This window comes from Microcaecilia unicolor, chromosome 8 (assembly GCF_901765095.1).
Source record: "Microcaecilia unicolor chromosome 8, aMicUni1.1, whole genome shotgun sequence".
Lineage (NCBI taxonomy): Eukaryota > Metazoa > Chordata > Amphibia > Gymnophiona > Siphonopidae > Microcaecilia > Microcaecilia unicolor.
In genome coordinates, this window is record NC_044038.1 from 160,668,366 (window position 1) to 160,688,831 (window position 20,466).

Sequence of the window (20,466 nt, forward strand, 5' to 3'; positions counted from 1 at the left end):
GCTCTAACCACTAGGCCACTCCTCCACTCATTGCACAATATTGCTGAATTTACTGAAGTCTCAGGTTCAAAACAAGTAACTTTATTTGATAAGACCAGCATGATCTATGCAGGTGTGTCTTAGGGAAAGAGGGAGTGGGCTGGAGCAAAAGTGAGGTTTAGAGATAATTACAAGACAAATGTGATCATTAGGGAGGCATTGCTGTTTCCTGCATCCTATATTACCCGCATAAATTACACTACTCAAAGCCACCATTAATCATATTCATACTATCCTCATTTGCTGTTGGCTGCTTTTTTTTAAAGGATGACATCAGTTGAGCTATTGTATTTCACGTAGAAACTGTTTTGTGCTGCTCAATTTGCAGACTCAGGGCTGTTTACTAAAGTGCAGTAAAGTTCATGCAGCTACTGCTTGTTCATTGCCAAAATTAACATGTAAAAATGGCAGAACCTTGGTGTCGGGGACGTTCCCAGCATCTTCCCATAACTGTTCATGCAGAAACAATATACTTGCTGCACACGATCTACAACACGTACAGTTATCTACGCCTATTGAAGTGGTGTTAACTGATCAGCCTTATCTAGGGGTCCTTTACTAAGCTGCAGTTAAAATGTGACCTTGGGCATGTGTTTTGGGCGCACTCTGGGCCATGTTTTTACCACTGCTGAGAAAAAAGGCATTTTTTAATGGGGCAGTAAATGGTCATGTGCTCAAATTTAAAAGTAGTGTGTGGCTATTTACTGCTTGACGCCTTACTGCCATCCACTAACCTAGCAGTAAGGGCTCATATGCTACTCGTGTGGTAATCAATGTGGCCGCGCTGCCGATTACTGTCGGGAATGCCCCCCCCCCCCATGGTAGAGAATAATGTACCAACTTCAGAACTACTGCAGAACATCCACACTACCCCTGTGGCAGTGCCAATTTGGTGCACCCTACCCATGCTGTAGCCTTACTGCTGCTTAGTAAAAGGGCCCCCTACTGTGTTAACAGTTAATGTACATTAAATACCTTTATTAACTTTGAGATACAGTCTACGTCAACTCCCTGCCCCATTAGGGCATACCATCAAGTAATAGCACAGCATGCACCAGTGGTGTAGCTACATGGGGGGCCGGGGCCCCTGGTTTTGCTGGCAGGGGTCCCCAACCTCTGCCAGCTGAAGTCTTGTCCAGCGCCAGTCTCCAGTGCCACCGCATTGCCTGCCCTGCTCTCTCTTCCCCCTTCGTGTCCTGCACACTCCTTTTAGTGAAATCACTTGAAGGAGCATGCAGGACGTGAGGGAGAAGAGAGAGCAAGCAATGCGGTGGCACCGGAGACTGCTGCTGGCGGGGGTTGAGGACCCCCGCCAGCTAAGGTACTTTGCTGCAACAGTGGGTGGGGGGGTGGCGGGGGGAGCGGTGAGGGGGCAAGGCAGCACGCCCCTGGCATGCACTAATTCCAATATTAAACTGCTTAGTATGCTTTAGTAAATAACATCCTTTAGCAGTTATTTTTGGAGCAATAATGTGGTTAAAGATTTCATTTATGTAGGGACCCTTTTACAAAGGCACGTAGGTGTCTACACGCGTCCAACGCATGTCAAATTGGCACTACCGCCCGACTGTGTGCCCTGAGCAGTAGTTCCATTTGTGTGCGCCCAAAACACATGGTAGAAAATATTTTCTAGTTTCCACTGTGGGGCACTGGTAATCGGCTGTTGGTGTGTGGTAGACGCTTACTGACTTGTTAGCACGCAAGACCTGACCGCTAAGTCAGTGAGTGGCGGTAAGCTCTCAGGACAAAAATGGACGCGGGCTGGTTTTCATTTTGCCGCACGGCCATTTCTGGCACATTAAAAAAAAAAAAATCCTTTTTCCCACATGTGCTCAAGAAATGGACCAGCGTGTATCCAAAACGCATGCCTCGAATGGTGTGACCGCACCTTGAATATTATGTTCAATTCTGGTCGCCGAATCTCAAAAAAGATATAGTGGAATTAGAAAAGGTGCAGAGAAGGGCAACGGAAATGATAAAGGGGATGGGACGACTTCTCTATGAGGAAAGGCTAAAGCGGCTAAGGCTCTTCAGCTTGGAGAAAAGGCGGCTGAGGGGAGATATGATAGAGGTCTATAAAATAATGAGTGGAGTGGAACGGGTAGATGTGAAGCGTCTATTCACGCTTTCCAAAAATACTAGGACTAGGGGGCCTGTGATGAAGCTACAATGTAGTAAATTTAAAATGAATCAGAGAAAGTTTTTCTTCACTCAACGTGTAATTAAACTCTGGAATTCGTTGCCAGAGAATGTGGTAAAGGCGGTTGGAGTTTAAAAAAGGTTTAGATGGCTTCCTAAAGGAAAAGTCCATAGACCATTATTAAATGGACTTGGGGAAAATCCACTATTTCTGGGATAAGCAGTATAAAATGTTTTGTACTTTTTTGTGATCTGGATTGGCCACTGTTGGAAACAGGATGCTGGGCTTGATGGACCTTTGGTCTTTCCCAGTTATGTACTTATGCCTACACCAGCACAAGCCACTTTTGGGTGTGCCTTAGTAAAAGTCCCCCTTATTTACTGCTTTTTATTTTTCCAGTACGGTAAATTTTCTGGATCTCTTGAACTGCTTAGAATGTTTTCATTGCATGTTTGTTGTGTGTCTGAAAAGATCTGATTTCCTGTGAGATCATTTTATTCTTAAAAAAAAATCTTTACTGCAGTTTGCTTTGAAGTCCTTAATCAGTGACCTTCATGCCAACCTCTTGTTTGTAACTGGGAATAAAGTGCTAGCTCACCTGCTAAGAAATATGACCACTAAATACATTTTATTGGATTATTTGTAATGATTCCAGAACATGGCACAAATCCACTACAGGTTGACTTATTGTCCATAAAGTATGTCCATTTGGGACCATCGAGTGGTTTTCTAAGTCTCGGAGTTCAAAGATTTTATTGTTTGACCTGTGGCAATACGGGCTGAAGGCCAAGAAAATAAAACAGATTTTGTTAAGCTAAGTTGTCATCTAGTTGCCAAAAAAAATTATACCCCTGATATCCAGGTTTCTGTGGCAACACATAGGGAAATTCTGTAGCAAGGATTTGGAAACTCTAGTTCACATTTAAAGCCCCATTTTGCTGTATATGGGTACTAGGACATCAAGGTTAGGACTCTCACTTTTCCATGAGTATTTTACAAAAGGCTGTACTGAATGTAGGGCCTTTGGTAAGATCTATATAAGGACAATGGCAAATACATATATATTTGCCAACACATAGGGCTAGAGCAGCGATTTCAGAAACTTAGATGCGCAGAAAAAAAGCGGTATCACTTGGAAGCTTCCTTCCATAAAAATCAGTGATTATACATGGAAATGGAAGAGATAAGAGGTATCTATAAAATCCTGAGTGGAATGGGTAGACATGAATCATTTGTTTATGCTTTCCAAAAACAGGACTAGGGAGCACTTACTGAAGTTATAAAGTAGTAAATGTAAAACAAATTGGAAAAAATATTTATTCACTCCATGTGTAATTAAACTGTGGAATTTGTTGCCAGAGAATGTGGTAAAAGCAGTTAGCTTAGCAGGGTTTAAAAAAGGTTTGGATAATTTCCAAAAACAAAAGTCCATAAACCATTATTAGGGTTGACTTGGGAAAATCCACTACTTGTATCTGAGATAAGCAGCAAAAAATCTGTTTTATCATTTTGGGATCTTGCCAGGTACTTGTGACCAGGATACTGGGATAGATGAACCTTTGTTCTGTCCCAGTATAGTGATGCTTAAGTACTTGCCATATATACTCAAATATAAATCTATCCGAGTATAAACTGAGTATAACAGAAAAGAAGGAAAATGGTTAACTTTGAAAATAAACTTGGGGTTACTGTTCAAGTGATTCTCTCCTTCCTCGTCCCTTGTTTCTTCTTTCCCCACCTTCTCTGTGTTGTTCAACATTTTCCCCCCTTTCCTTCTTCCCATGGTTGATGCAATGGGAAGGAGCAGCAGATTCCCCCTTCAGCGTCGTCCCTGGATCACTAGTCTGAGGTGGCATAGTAACTCTTTTGGCTGATACAGCATCACAGTTGGTTGGTGCCGAAGCTTTGAGTATGCTCAAAGCCTGCTACTTCCCGCCCCTTAACTTCCTGATTAGTAGCATTAGATGACTAGAGAGAGGCAGGGGCAGATCTTTAGAGAAAGGGGTAGATAGGGGGCAATTACTGGAGGAAAAGGGCAAGAGGAATAGATATTGAGGGTGGGACACCTGAGGGGTTTGGATTTGGATGTTGCCCACATCTTTTCAGTAGTAGTTCAAGGTAAGTTAAATCCAGGTACAGTAAGTGTTTCAAGAGGAGAGAATTAGGTTGGTGGTGATAAGAGGTAAGAAAGGTAAAGGAAGATTCGCTCTCCTCGACATTTTGAAAAGTTATATGCACAACAGTGATGGGCATGGGGAGGTGGAGGGGAAGAAGAAACACAGGGAGATGATGGAAAGGCATGGAGGAGGTTCTCCTAGACTCACCACTGTTGGGAAGAAACACTGTGCAAAAGCCACCACCTGATAAGAAGTGGGCTGAAACTGGGGGCACCAGTGGCTCCCAGTACCCTTGCATTGACTCTGCTGCAGTTTACTTTCACATTGTAGATATACAGTTGCACAGCTGGCTGCAGAAGACGTGGCAGGTCATAGGATTGCAGGTAGCTGCACACAGGCTGTTTTCAAAGATTAAACAGATGATGCAGAATTGCAAATTACAGGATATGGGAGGGGGGTGTTTCATTCCTTGTACTGTACTTTCAGTTTCACTGGTTTGATAGTTAGATTTTGAGGGCATGTGAAAGATAAGGCTACAGAGGTGTCAAACATGTGGGGTGATGCCGACATTTTAATGTATGTATGCTTTATATGAACTCAGAGGTCCCTGATTTAATATAGTAACGTAGTAGATTGCAGCTGTAAAAGGCAACTTGACCCCCATCTAGTCTGCCCAGTTGTTCCTCTCTGTTATAAGATGTAGCCTGGCTGCTTATCCAAGTCAGTTGTTGTTTTCTTCTTCTTTGGTTCTCCATCACCATAGTGCCCTGGTCTTCACTTTTGGGTGAAGGTCAGGTTTTCAGGTTATCTCTAATGAATGTTCATAAGATCAATTTGCATCCCCACTACCTCCATTATACGCAAACCTTTCTCCTGCATGTTCATTAAAGAAATCTGACTCTTTGGCAACCCTCAAGGACTGGAAACAAATTCAACTCCCACAGCAAGGTTAGCATGCAAGATCTGTTACTTAATTCAACATGCAGCCTCTCTATCTTTCACAATTTACCATAAAACTTAGTAATAATCTAAACCAGGGGTAGGCAACTCCGGTCCTCGAGAGCCGCAGGCAGGTCAGGTTTTCAGGATATCCACAATGAATACGCATGAACTTGATTTGCATACACTTGCCTCCATGGTATACAAATCTATCTCCTGCATATTCATTGTGGATATCCTGAAAACCTGACCTGCCTGAGGCTCTCGAGGACCGGAGTTGCCTACCCCTGATCGAAACCATTTCCAAACCGAGAGAGGATGTTGCCCAAATATCCAACTTACTAGGTCTCCATGTTCTTGCTGGACTGTACATGGCTGCCACCAACGTGCCAGCTCCAGTACAGTTGATCTCTGGATCGGGAGTACATGATCAGCTTCATTGAAATCTGGCCCTCCTTAACCTTTAGATGCCATCAGAAACATCTGTAATTAGGGGCAAAGGGACATGCTTGAGTATGTGCCAAGTGCTAATTCCATTGGAGGAAAGGCATGAAGCTTGTGGTTTTTCTTTGACTTTGCAATAGATTTTAAGGTTCAGAAATTAGCGGAAAAGTCCCAGAAAATGTCCTTTTTGCTTAAAATTACACATGCAGCACTACATCCTCCTCATAGATCGCATTCACCATATTTTACATGAAAGATTGTGGAAAATAGAATTGAAAACCAAGCTTTATTTCCAGCTTTTGCTAGATTCCGCCTAGGCAGTTTTAGGAGCAGACATTCTCCCAGGCACCCACTTAAACACGCACAAAGTTCATTTCACATTGTGACAGGCCATTTGCTTTTTCCTTACGTCCCCTTCGGATATTTTCAGCAGAGCTCATAGGTACAGCGTATCCCCTCCTTCCTTGCAAGCAGAACACATGCAGGCTTTCAAGATATCTCTAATGAATATGTATGTTGGAGATTTGCATACAATTTAGGTAGTGTGTGTACAAGCAAGTCGACTTAGTGTGTTTAAGTAGGGATATCCTGAAACCAATTGTGGCCCTCAAGAACCAGGAGTTTCTTGCCCTTGTTTTAAACAAAATAATCCTAATAATACTCAGGCTGAACCCTCCTCCATTCCAGGCAACATCTAACACTGGTGAGGCCTGCCATATAAAATGTAAATATCGCCCAAAGATCTAGCAGAATGGCTTCAAAATTCCTAGTGAGGGGGGTAGAGTTGGCAGAACACGTCAAATCTTAGATTTGGCAGGTTTTCTCACTTGTATAACTCTCTTAGTTGGTGGAATTGAGACCACTATGCATTATACTACTTTATTTAGCATCCTGAAGACCCAGCTGGCTGTTGGGTCACAAGGACAGTTTGGGAAGTACCACAGTACGCAGTAGTCACAGTTATGGAGCACAACTATCATGCTCTGATGGTCGCTTGAACTTATCCCTTCATGAAGAACACAGAACATGCTACACTTACCCCTTGTGCTGAACCTTCTACTCCAATTATTGCACCTCTCCATTTTATGTTTTTAGGGAGAGCTATGACATTCTTCACCCAAAAGGCGTGGTGTATGCATTCATCTTTATCTCTGCCTGTGCAACTGCAACCTAACCAAGAAAAGGAATTACTACAGTGTGATAGGCAAAACGTATCTTACTTATTGGTACTGCAGTTAGTAATATTGTTCTTCTTTGGATTTATGAGAGTGACGGTGGCATAACCTTCTTTTTTTTTTTTTTTCCTTGCATCTCTTCAGAATGCTGAACTCTAGGATGAAAGGAATTTACAAGTGCATGTTTTGGATCTGTGGGAATCCATGTATTTTTATAAGGGACATTTAAATTATTCTTTCCAACCTCTCCTAATAAATGAGTGGAGTCTTTCAAACACTGCATGTGTTCTGCATACAAAGCTTTGGTAAGCCATCACTTGGAGTTCTTATTTTTTTTTTTTTTTTTTTTGAAAAAGGATTGTGGTTGCAATGTTTACTCGGTTCGGGGTATGTGGAAATAAGAGTCAACAGACCAGTTGTAGGTGAAATAGGATGCACAGCATTTCACGTGCATTAGTGTGCACTAAGCTTTAGTAAAGGGGTCCCTCAATAATTAAAATATACATTATGGCTGTGGCATGGCCGCCGAGAGGCCAGGTCCCCTGCATTGAAATCACAGCGCCTCTCTCCTCCTTGTAATGGAGGGAAGGAGGCACAAAGGGAGGCAATCTGCTGCTTACAGCACTTTCACACGGAGGTGAGAGGCTCTGTGATTTCAATGCAGGGGGCCCGGCCCGGTGGCAGATGGTCGATGATGGAGGGCAGGTGGGACTGCGGCGCCGGGCCCCCCCTTGGAGGCCCGTGGAATTTTGTCCCCCCCTGCCCCCCCTCTTGGCAGCTATGGGCGATAGTCCCAAACCAGGTTCTGGAGGCACCCCAACTAGTCAGTGTTTTTTATTTTTTTCAGGATATCCACAATGAATATTTATGAGATTTGCTTGCAGTGGAGGCAGTGCATGCAAATATCTCTCATGAATATTCATTATGGATATCCTGAAAACCTGACTGGCTGGGGTGCCTCCAGGATCAAGTTTGGGAACTGCTGCGTTATGACATACTTTGCTACTTCCAATGTCAATGCAATGCACATTAAAATAGCTTAAATGCAGCCAGTGTGAGCCCTTGTGTGTGTGACTAGCTAGTTAGTTAGTCGCTCCTTCTGTTACAAGAAATTATTTATTTTGGGGAAAATAGCTCGAGAGCACTCGCTACTGTTTATAATTTAAGAGCAGATGCTGTATTTATAAGTTTTAGGATATTAATTTCTCCACCAATCACCAAAGGTGATAATTGCAATAAATTAAATAGATTAAGTATATATAAAAGATACCATATACTCAGAACACAAAGAGACCGTATTTTTAGCTTCAAAAAGGTTGATTTAATATACAATTGCACACGAGAGGTAGGTTTTAAGAGATCTTTACAGATAATCTGTGCTTAAGTAAGGCAAAGTAGCAGGTCTAGATCAAAAGTTATGTTACTTACAAGTCCTTGTTACAAGCATGCTGTGGTCCAGCTGATTGATGAGCACATGTTTCAGGAGCAAGGCATCAGCGGACCCCAAAGAGAGCAGCAGGTCCCAAGAGGAGTCAGGTTCCAAGAGAGCAAGCTGGGCTGTTTCCAGGCCTTTTATAATGTTAGCAGAGAAGCATGGTGTGTGCATGTCCTGGATATTTTGCAAGGCATTATGGTTAATGTAGTCTGTTCACATGACCACATTATAAGTCCTTCCTTTCTGCACATGTCTGAAAGCTGATGGGAGGGGCAGGTATACCTTTGACAAGCAAATGTCCTGTTTATGGTTTCCCCTCTGAAGTCTTTGTCTTCAATGGGGTATTCCAGACTTTCGGTCTCTTGGGTCTTTGGTTTTCAGAGATGTCCTGATGAGCGTCCAGGTACCCACCTTAGTCATGCTTTTGTTCAGTCCTTTTAGGTGGGAGGGCAGAGAGAGTTATATATCTCTCTTTTGTCTTTGTTAAGTGTTTGTAATTAACTATCCCTGCTATCAGAAGTTCCCAGAAAAAGGGATGGGGAGAGAGGGGCTTGAAATGAAACTATTTTCTCTGCTGCAGTGTCAAATATATAAAAGCTGCACAAATATATTGGTGTATATATAATCCAGCAAAATATAATAAGCTGATGCCATTACACTTCCATTAAAGGTATGGCAGAAGAGCCAAGCTTTCACCTGCTGGCTGAAATAGACCTATGTTAAGTAAAGCCTTTTTGGGAGTTTTTTCCAGAATACAGGGGCTACTTCAGAGAAGGCTCATTGGCAGGTGTCACATTGGATATGCGTGTTCAACTTTCTTTAAATCAATCACCTTGCTTTCTAACTCTTCCTACTTACCTATTTATATGTTACTTCTTTGATTTACCCTTCACTATCAATTAAAATGTTCTATTACGTACTGTGTTGACATACTAAGTAGTATACTATGCCATACTTTGTATTGTTTTTGAATATTTTTACTGTTGTAATTGCCTATTGCTCATGTTTGATCTAGTCTTACTGTACACCACCTTGAGTGAATTCCTTCAAAAAGGAGGTAAATAAATCCTAATAATAATTTCCTTTGGAGAGAGTGAGATTCAGCAAAATTCAAAAATGTGTGTGGAAGCTTTTAGACAAGGAATGTCTTCATAGTACAGAACTATGTAGCAAACTGGAGAGATCTGAGGCCTTAGACCCAAGACTGGAAATTTGAATAAGCACAAAACAGACTCGTACATAGTCAAGATGGAGGTCCTCTGCTATTTGACTCTTAGCATCAGGGAGCTTCCCTTCAATCCCTGCACTCTCTAGTCTCTTACAGTTTGACACGATTTTGTAATAAAGTATTGGATCTCAAACTATCCAAGCAAGAGGAGAAAGGAAGTCTTATGCCTAAATAAAAACTAATGAAACATACATTATTGAATCTTTGTTTGAGATACTTTTGTTGCTGGCCATTTATGGAAATGAGCAAGGTTAGTGCTGAATGAGTTAAGCATCATTGCCCATTATGTTCCTCCTTGTCTCATTGTAATGCTTTATCACTTTTATTTGGGGGTAGAAGCTAGCGTGATCCCTTTACGCCAATGTTGGTCATATTTGAAGGTAAACATGTACCAAATATTGTGTTCCACGTGGTATCACAGCATCAAATCAACAAGGTGCAGTATTCAAAATTGTTATCCTGCTGTAGACTTCTGATTGTAGCTCAGGCTGAGTTTTTATGCACACAGTGGAAAACATACTGGGTAACCCCCCCCCCCCCCCCCCTGTTTTAACAGTTTTCTCTTTAACAAATTAAGGGCTCCCTTTACTAAGCCCAACGCGGGCTTACCACTCGCTATAGTAGAAGTACCGCAGGGCTACTGCAGCAGCACAGCGGTACTTCCCACCCCTAGTGCGCCATACTTATTTTTGTAGCGCCGGAGTGTACCCAATGGTAATTGGGCAGTACTGTGCGCTGCCTGGTTACCACCGGGTTAACATGAGAGCCCTTACTGCCACCTCAATGGGTGGCAGGAAGTGCTTCTTTCTGCATGGCCTTACAGTAAAGCAATCTTACTGCATGGCCATGTCTTTTTTTTTTTTTTTTTTCACCCAACCTTTTTTACCTGCTGTGGTAAAAAAGGGACACAGTGCATGAGAAAAATGGCCTCCTCTCAGTGCCCTTTTTATCACAGCTTAGAAAAAGTGTCCCTTAGCGCGCAGTAATGCGGACGTACTAACTGGTTAGTACACTCTCTGCCTCTGACATGCACCCTAAAAAAAAGAAAAAATAGAAAAAAAATTTAGCGTGCTATTATCTCGAGCAAGCACACTTTACCTCATCCTGCAGTAAAATATCGATTTTTGTTTTTTATTTTTGCTACATTTAAATTACTACAGGAGTCAGTAACTGTAGTAATTCAGTACCACAGGTTAGTAACTCCTGCAGTAAATGAATAACGCAATTTGCAATTAACCTCACAAGCGGTAATGTTCTTCTCCCTCAAAATATCTTAAAGGGGCTGGTCCTTAACAGAAGTGTCGTGCAGACTTCCCTCCCCTCAGCAAAGAACCCCCCCCCCCCCCACCTCCCAAGAAGACATCTTTAAACCACCCTAAACTCCCTTTGAAGGCTCTCTGGGATGTACTGAAGGGTTTCCAGGTATCTAGAAGCTGGGACAGGAGCTATTTTCCCCCCATCAAAATGATGCCAAATGACTTGTAGCAGTTGTCTTGTGGTACTATCATAAATCAAGCTGCCAAATAAGGGCTATGAGATGTCTTCCCAAGCGGGCAGGTTGGGGGGGGGGGGGGGGGAGAGCTTGTTGCTGGGGAAAGAAGGGGTCCATGCACTGCTCCTGTTTTTTGTTTGTTAGGATTTATTTACTGCCTTTGTGAAGAACTTCACTCAAGGTGGTGTACAGTGAGAATAAATCAAACATAAGCAATATTCAAATACAGCAGTAAAAAATTCCAATAACAATACAAAGTATGGCATAGTATACTACTTACAATGTCAACACAATACGTAATGGAACATTTTAGTAGACAGTATAGGGCATAAGCAAAGATGGAACCTATAGGGGTCCTTTTACAAAGCGGTGATAAGTCCAACGCGGGCTTACTGCTCGCTAAAAGGCTGCTTCAGTAGCCTGGCGGTAGTTCCCACCCCCAGCACGCATCATATCTAGCAGTATAAAAATATTTGTATTTTTATAGCACCGGTGTGTACCTGGCGGTAATCGGGCAGTGCCATGTGCTGCCCGGTTAGCATGGGAGCCCTTACCGCCACCTCAACTGTGGACTTCTGTTGGTATTCTATGAAGACAGTTCTACAAGGAACTGCTGTTACAGAATTCATACTCTGTGCATCATCCCAGCATCTACATTTTGGCGACCTTTTGGGAATTTACGCCTTGGCTCTTAAAACACAAGATCTGTCATACTTGCTTCCAAAACTTAGCACAAGATCTGTCATACTTCCAAAACTTAGAAGGAGACATCCCCTATCCTGCCCATTTGAAGGCAGGCAGGCTAAACCTCTCTCAGCAGGGCAAGGTAGGAGCAGGGGCTTCAGGATCTTCCTCTTGGTAGAACAAGTTTTGGGATTTAGAACATGCATTCTGTGAACAATGTGCACTACAATGAGGGATATTAATGTTTTCTATAATTTTAGATGGGAATGACACAAAAGACTAAGAAATAATGTTGATATCTCCTGAAAACAATTTACGACCTAATCAACTTTAGTAAATCACTGAAGACTTATCTCTTCAACAAGGCATACCACAATGATCAATAATAGGAACTGTAACGCATCTCCACTACCTGATATTCTGTATGTTTTCTTTCTATACATGACTGCTTAATTCTATTATGTCATTTATGTTCTTTATGTAATTCCAGTTGTATCTTTTACGCTGGAATGGTGATTGCCTTGACAGTACATTGTAAGCCACATTGAGCCTGCAATTAGGTGGGAAAATGTGGGATACAAATGAAATAAATATTTTAAAACAGCAGCAGGCCCTTACTAGATCAAGCTATTTCTTTTGAAAGTTCAGAAAATAAACCAGAAATGAAACCTATGCCATGCTGGGATAGTTGCCAGTGTTTATTTTATTTTGCTGGCCTAAGTTGCCAACTGTACTGGGACTGTTCCTTGTCCTTTTTAGGTTATGGCTAAGGAATCCATCCTTCTCCTAAAGGAATCTAGTTTACTCCATTTTTGACTGCTTCTCATCTCTTCTGGAAAAATAGTCCCTTTTGAAGGAAGGGGCGGGCAGAGAAATCTTTTATTCTGTTATTGTTTTCTCCCTTTGAATAAATGACTGAACATTTGGCATTGATTGCAAGCGTAAGGATTGACAGTAGTGAAGATCATTTTGGCATAAACATGTTTCATTGTTTTGCATACAGTATTGTAAGTAGTCAAGAGAGAGTCTTTAATTTGGGGTTCATAACTATTTTTCTCATTCTCTTCCCCGTGCACAAGTGTACTTAATTAAACTAAAAGCTGTTTCCTATCTCCTCCTCCTTCCTCCTCTATATTTATTCCTCCCAGAATACAGATGCTAGTGATGTGACAAAAGGGAGACAGCCAAATTCCATATTAATAGCTGTCTGGGAGGATTGTCTGGTGAGCAAATAGGATTGTGACTAGAATGGTCAACGACCATCCCCCTACTTTGAGAATCTTGCATGCACATTTTGCATTTGCAGATTATAGAATATTTATTATTAATACAGACTTATAGCCCGCAAAACACCACAAAGTTCGCTGCGGATAACGGACAAAAACTGAACAAACATCAGGAGTTAGTGTCTAAACCAAAGTATACATTTTCCAAAAACTCAATTACAGCAAATTACTAAAACTCCTTAAAAAGAAAGGTCTTGAGGGCTTTAGATAACTACAGATTCTTAAGAGGAAAGAAGGAAAATTCCTGAATTTTTTGCAGAAGAAGCCTGGCAAGGTGACCCTGGATTCATTATGGTTCCTAATATCAGAGTTGGAAAAGACTCTTTTTTTTTTATTTTTTTATTTTTTTTCCCCCTCAGATTCATGCCCTCTCTCAGAAGATTAATCAGGTAGAAGCCAAAGTGGTTAACTCTGATTCTGAAGTGAAGATACTATCTGGACGAGTTGACTCAATGGAAAAGGATATTAATGACTTCTACAGCCTATGCTTATGAAGGATGTTATTAACTTAAGATCTAAATGTGAAGCTTTGGAAATTTTTGCAAGGTGTACTCTTTGTTTTTTGAATTTTTCTCGATTTTAAATACAGTTCTTCCTAAGGATATGTTGAAACGATATTTGATGGAGATTTTGGGTATTTCTGAAGATAAAACTTCTGCCATTTTCTCAGGTGTATTATATACCTGGAAGGGTGGAGGGGCAATCTGACAGCTTTGGATATTTCTACAGGGTTGGAGTCTCCAGACTCAGAGGAAGTTGCAGCATCTACCTTATTAGTTACAGTTGCTTTGGCTCCTAATAAATTTTGGCTTATGAGGATGTACTTTAAAAATAAAAAACTGTTTGGGGGTTATAAAATACAAGTTTTTTCCTGATGTTGCTATCTCTAACATTGTCGTAGGCAATTTTTGCTAATGAAACCAGGTGTTCTCCAAGTTGGTGCAACTTTTTTTTTTGTCTGTTACCTTTGTAAATGCATCATTAGATATGTCTATTAAATATGTCTTCAAGCCTTAACTTTCAGCTTTTCTGGTTACTGACAGGACGGTGGGAGAGTAAATTCATATTTTGCTCTTTAAGATAATTGATATCCAGTCTGTAATGCTTTAATTTCTATTTTTTCTTTTCTAAATTTCCTTTTATATCCTCCCATTGTAAGAGCAAAAACAGCATTTTTTTTTGGGGGGGGGGGGGGGGATTCTACATAGGACGCTGAAAATAATCTGCGCTTAGTGCTATTCTAGAAACTTTGCCTAGAGTTGGACGCAGTTTATGGAATACATGTACACCCATCCCTGCGACCAAAATGTAGGCACAGCTGGTGTAAATGCCCATGCCTAACTTGGGTGCAGTTTGGGCATATTCTATAATACTACATGTAAGTTTTAGGAATGCCCACAGCCTGCCCATACCCCTCCCATGGCCACACGCCCTTTTGAGATCCGTGCTGTAGAATTTGTGCATCACTTTACAGAATACACTTAGAAAGTTGCACGTATAAATTCTAATTAGTGCCAATCAGTGCTGACAATTGCTTGTTATCGCCCAATTGGCACCGATTGTGCGTGCAACTAAATTGATTAACAAGACAATGTGGCTACACGGCCAAATTTGTATGTACAACTTTATTCACCATATATAGAATTCCCCCCCCCCCCCCCAGCAAATAAGGCAGACAGTTATCGCATCGATACCGTCTTACATGCATTGGCAGGTAGAGTAGGTGCGCTTATGGTATAGTAAATGACGGCAGATAAAGACTTGAATGGTCCGTCCAGTTTGCCCAACAAGATAAACTCATTGTACATGGTATGTGATACTTTATATGCATACCCAAGTTTGTCCTTGCCATTCCCAGGGCACAGACCATAGAAGTCTGCTCAGCATTCTTGTACTAAATGTTCTGAAGCTAACGTCGAAGCCCCTTAAAATTTACACTCCAGTCCATCGATATCTATTCAGTTATGATCAAGGCATAGACTGTAGAAGCCTGCCCAGCACTGGTTTTGCTTCCCAATTCTGGGCAGACTTCTACAGTGTCTGTCGGAGCATGTAATGCAGTGCCTGCCTTTCACAGCTTTTCCTCGGTAACACAATATGATCCCTCCTGATCCTACCCACTTCCCATCCAGAGCAGACCCCCCTGGGATTTATCTAGGGGTTGCTATGGTAGTCCAGTGGTCTAGGGTGAAAGCAGTTCCTTCTTCTGTACCAGCACTGCCCTGGGTTCAAAATGGTGCCGTTGACCCCTAGTTGTAGTCTCATAATATTACATATAGGGGGTTAATCTGCCATGTTAGGGCAATCACACCATGTATGTGTGTCTCCCAGTGCAAGAACTAGGTGATGCTGTTTCTGGGGCATCATTGACGTCATAGATGAGATTTGCTGCCACGGTGTTCTGTAGCACAGTGTTTGTTCATATTTTGGAAGTCACACAGCTACACTTCTCTTGGTTAAGCCAACCAGCCACAACACAAGAGATCCACTAGACCCCTGATATAGGCCTTGGTACCGAAACACGGCCGTGTCGGGTAGTTTTTAGGCTAAGTCCTCCTGATATCCTCTTTGAGGTGTCCTCAATTTCATGTCCATTGCTTTTGTTTACGTGAGGGTTTACATCCTCCTTTTTTTGTTCTCTGTTTCTGGGGCAGCACCATATGAAATAACAGCAAAGTGCCCCTCCCTAAAGATCAGAAGTAGGTTTGCAAAGAAATGGTTCCTAGGACAGTGCCTTGTTTCTCCATTCTAGTTCTGGCCCTGATGTCTCTCTGATATCTTTTATGCACGGTGTCCTAACCACTCAAAAGCAAAGTAGAGAAGTCGGCCTAGTAGTTAGAGCAACAGCCTGAGAAATGGTGAAGCCAATATTCAAATCTTGTCTTCTGCTGGACCCTGGACAAATCACATAACCCTCCATTTCCCTAGGTGCAAAGATTAGATTCTAATCTTACCTTGGGCAAAGAATTACCTACTGTACCTGTACGTTACCTTGAGGTCAGATTTGAAAAAAAGCAGGTAATGAAATCCAAATTTTCAGGATATTTCAGAGGACACAGAAAGTACTTCTTGGGGTGAGGTTTATCTTTCATTTTATATGTGTATGTGCATTCCGGTAAGTAGGCTCCATTAATTCATTGATGAACTTCTTGGTTTGCATTCCAGAAAAATGTAAAATAATAAATTGTATTTTGACACACACACACAAAAAAGGAACTGTGGCATTAAAAACTGAAAGAAGCGACAAGTGGGGTGATATTTGAACAATCTAGCCAGGACTGATGCTTTTTCTGGGAAGATGAACAGATATGGTGGAAGGATGCCATTTATCTAGAAAATGTGCTTTTCATTCACTTAGGAGACTACAGCTCAACCGTGCCTGCTCAGTCACATTATCCTGAAACATAAGGTCATCTAGCATTAACTAGCCATTGTGTGTCTTGAGTCCTCTAATGAATTAATAGCCTTCATGCAGGATTATTATCTGTAACGAAGTGGCAGTACATTAATCAGTTCTTTGTATCTCCATGGCATCCTAAGGTGAAAGTATTGCTTAAGCATCAGACACATCCAAAGCTGGAAGACAGTTCTATGGGAGGCAGGATGCCAACAACCTACAAAATGTGGGAAATTTTTATACAAAGAGACTAGCCCCTGACAGGTATCAATGGCTACTTGCCTCACGCTATTTCACTGGGTGTGTGCACATATTTGTATGCTTTCTATTTTAATTTTACTGGGTTTTAATGTTTCTTTGAAATTTATTTCAATTTTTTTTTCTGCTGGATCACTTAAAATAATGCTCCTGGTTGGTGTAAATCAAAGAAAACCCTCTCAGTTAGTAGCCATTAAAACTCAAATAAATCCACGGCACATCTTATATCCTGTTAAAAAAAACCAAACTACTTAAAACCTGGCAATTTAGTCAAACTTTCAGCATTTAAACTCCAAAGCCTCTCAGCTATACCCTTTTGTTCCTTTCTTCCTGTTTCTATCTGTTGTCTTTCTGCACTTTCTGCTCTCATTTGGGCTTTTTAATTATTAACTGCTTTTCTGCAATTTAATGTGATCTGTGCGATATCAAGTCTTGGTAAATAAAGAAATATTTCTATATCGGGGCACCTAAGTGGCACCTCCTTCCTCTCCATCCATGTCTAGCGATTCTCCTCTCTCCCCTGCACTCCCCCTCCATCCATCCATCCATGTCGGCGATTCTCCTCAGGAGAAGCCAAGTCCCTCCCCAGGACCAGGACAAACCCTCTCTCTCCTGCTAACATTCTTGTCTGGAGCAATTCTATAATAATAATAAGAAACAGAGTCCTTGACTGTCCTGAGGCCTGATCCTTTCCACTGACAGTAGAACGTCCCTTTGCCGTGGCTCACCCTTGAGGAAAAAGGAAGTTACATCAGAAGGGGGTGGGGGGGTGGGCTGCGATACAGAGCTGTTCCAGAGCCAGTGCAGAAGATCAGGTGGTCTCAGGCGAGTAAGTGTGCTGTGCAGACTTTCTTCTTACAGAATTGAACCAGAGTGTTAGCGGGAGAGAGAGGGAGCATCCTAGACCTGAGGAGTATGGAAGGGAGGGTTGTCGGGCACACCACATGGGGGTAAGAAAGATGCCAGCACAAAAAAAGCCCTGTTTATAGCCCATTGTATCCTCAAATCGTATGTGGAATGCCCTCCCGTGGGAGGTGGTGGGATTCAAACATACGTGGGATAAACACAAAGGAATCCGGTTTAGAAGGAATGGTTTCATGGAATCTCAGTGGAGATTGGGTGGCAACGCCGGTAATTGGGGATACAAAACTGGAGCTGGGCAGACTTCTACGGTATATGCATTGATTGTGACTGAATAGATAGGGATGGACTGGAGTGTAAGTTTTAAGGGGCTTCGACGTTAGCTTCAGAACTTAGTACAAGAACAGTACTGGGCAGATTTCTACAGTCTGTGCCCTGAGAAATAAGATGGGGGAGTTAGAATATATTGCACTAAATGAAAAATTAGATATAATAGGCATCTCTGAGACTTGGTGGAAGGAGGATAACCAGTGGGACACTGTCATACCGGGGTACAAATTATATCGTAGTGATAGGGTGAATCGGATTGGTGGAGGGGTAGCATTGTATATTAACGAGAGCCTTGAATCAAATAGATTGAAAATTCTGCAGGAAGCAAAACACTCCTTGGAATCACTGTGGATTGAAATTCCATGTGCAAAGGGGAAAAGGATAGTGATAGGAGTGTACTACCGTCCGCCTGGCCAGGACGAACATACGGATGCGGAAATGTTAAAGGAAATCAGGGACGCAAACAAACTGGGCAACACAATAATAATGGGGGATTTCAATTACCCGCATATAGACTGGGTTAATGTAACATCTGTACACGCAAGGGACATAAGATTTCTTGATGAAATCAAGGACAGCTTCATGGAACAGCTAGTTCAGGAGCCGACAAGAGAAGGAAAAATACTAGACTTAGTCCTTAGTGGTGCTCATGATCTAGTGCAGGGGGTAACGATACGAGGGCCGCTTGATAACAGTGATCATAATATGATCGGTTTTGATATTGGCATTGAAGGAAGTGAAACTAGGAAATCAAGTACGCTAGCGTTTAACTATAGAAAAGGTGATTACGACAAAATGAGAAAAATGGTGAAAAAAAGACTGAAAGGAGCAGCTCGCAGAGTAAAAAACTTGCATCAGGCGTGGATGCTGTTTAAAAACACCATCCTGGAGGTTCAGGACAAATATATTCCACGTATTAGAAAAAAGGGAAAAAAGACTAAACGTCAGCCGGCGTGGCTAAACAGTAAGATAAAGGAAATCATTAGAGCCAAAAAACAATCCTTCAGAAAGTGGAGAAAAGAACCAACTGAAAGTAACAGGATAGATCATAAGGAATGCCAAGCCAAATGCAAAGCGGAGATAAGGAGGGCAAAAAAGGACTTTGAGAAGAAATTAGCGTTGGAAGCAAAAATACATAGTAAAAACTTTTTTAGATACATTAAAAGCAGGAAACCGGCCAAAGAGTCGGTTGGGCCGCTGGACGAAAATGGTGTTAAAGGGGCGATCAAGGAGGACAAAGCCGTAGCGGAGAAATTAAATGAATTCTTTGCTTCGGTCTTCACCGAGGAGGATTTGGGGGGGACACCGGTGCCGGAAAAAATATTTGAAGCGGGGGAGTCGGAGAAACTAAACAAATTCTCTGTAACCTTGGAGGATGTAATGGGTCAGTTCAGCAAGCTGAAGAGTAGTAAATCACCGGGACCTGATGGTATTCATCCCAGAGTATTAATAGAACTAAAAAATGAACTTGCGGAGCTACTGTTAGAAATATGCAATCTGTCCCTAAAATCGAGTGTAATACCGGAAGACTGGAGGGTAGCCAATGTTACTCCGATTTTTAAGAAAGGTTCCAGAGGAGATCCGGGAAATTATAGACCGGTGAGTCTGACGTCGGTGCCGGGCAAGATGGTGGAGGCTATTATTAAGAATAAAATTGCAGAGCATATACAAAAACATGGACTGATGAGACAAAGTCAGCACGGATTTAGTGAAGGGAAGTCTTGCCTCACCAATCTAATGCATTTTTTTGAGGGGGTAAGCAAACATGTGGACAATGGGGAGCCGGTTGATATTGTATATCTGGATTTTCAGAAGGCGTTTGACAAAGTGCCGCACGAAAGACTCCTGAAGAAATTGCAGAGTCATGGAATCGGAGGTAGGGTATTATTATGGATTAAGAACTGGTTGAAAGATAGGAAGCAGAGAGTAGGATTGCGTGGCCAGTATTCTCAGTGGAGGAGGGTAGTTAGTGGGGTCCCGCAGGGGTCTGTGCTGGGTCCGTTGCTTTTTAATGTATTTATAAATGACCTAGAGATGGGAATAACTAGTGAGGTAATTAAATTCGCCGATGACACAAAATTATTCAGGGTCGTCAAGTCGCAGGAGGAATGTGAACGATTACAGGAGGACCTTGCGAGACTGGGAGAATGGGCGTGCAAGTGGCAGATGAAGTTCAATGTTGACAAGTGCAAAGTGATGCATGTGGGTAAGAGGAACCCGAATTATAGCTACGTCTTGCAAGGTTCCGCGTTAGGAGTTACGGATCAAGAAAGGGATCTGGGTGTCGTCGTCGATGATACGCTGAAACCTTCTGCTCAGTGTGCTGCTGCGGCTAGGAAAGCGAATAGAATGTTGGGTGTTATTAGGAAGGGTATGGAGTCCAGGTGTGCGGATGTTATAATGCCGTTGTATCGCTCCATGGTGCGACCGCACCTGGAGTATTGTGTTCAGTACTGGTCTCCGTATCTCAAAAAAGATATAGTAGAATTGGAAAAGGTACAGCGAAGGGCGACGAAAATGATAGTGGGGATGGGATGACTTTCCTATGAAGAGAGGCTGAGAAGGCTAGGGCTTTTCAGCTTGGAGAAGAGACGGCTGAGGGGAGATATGATAGAAGTGTATAAAATAATGAGTGGAATGG

General features: G+C 42.1%; 1 long non-coding RNA gene across 1 annotated transcript in view; it reads right to left on the minus strand.

Annotated features, from left to right (window-relative positions):
* Positions 1–11,246: 11,246 nt before the first annotated feature.
* Positions 11,247–20,466, minus strand: part of LOC115475799 — a 22,444-nt gene continuing 13,224 nt past the window's right edge. The window contains exon 3 of the long non-coding RNA XR_003943103.1: positions 11,247–11,354. This is a non-coding gene — a long non-coding RNA (uncharacterized LOC115475799). The remainder of the gene's footprint in view (positions 11,355–20,466) is intronic.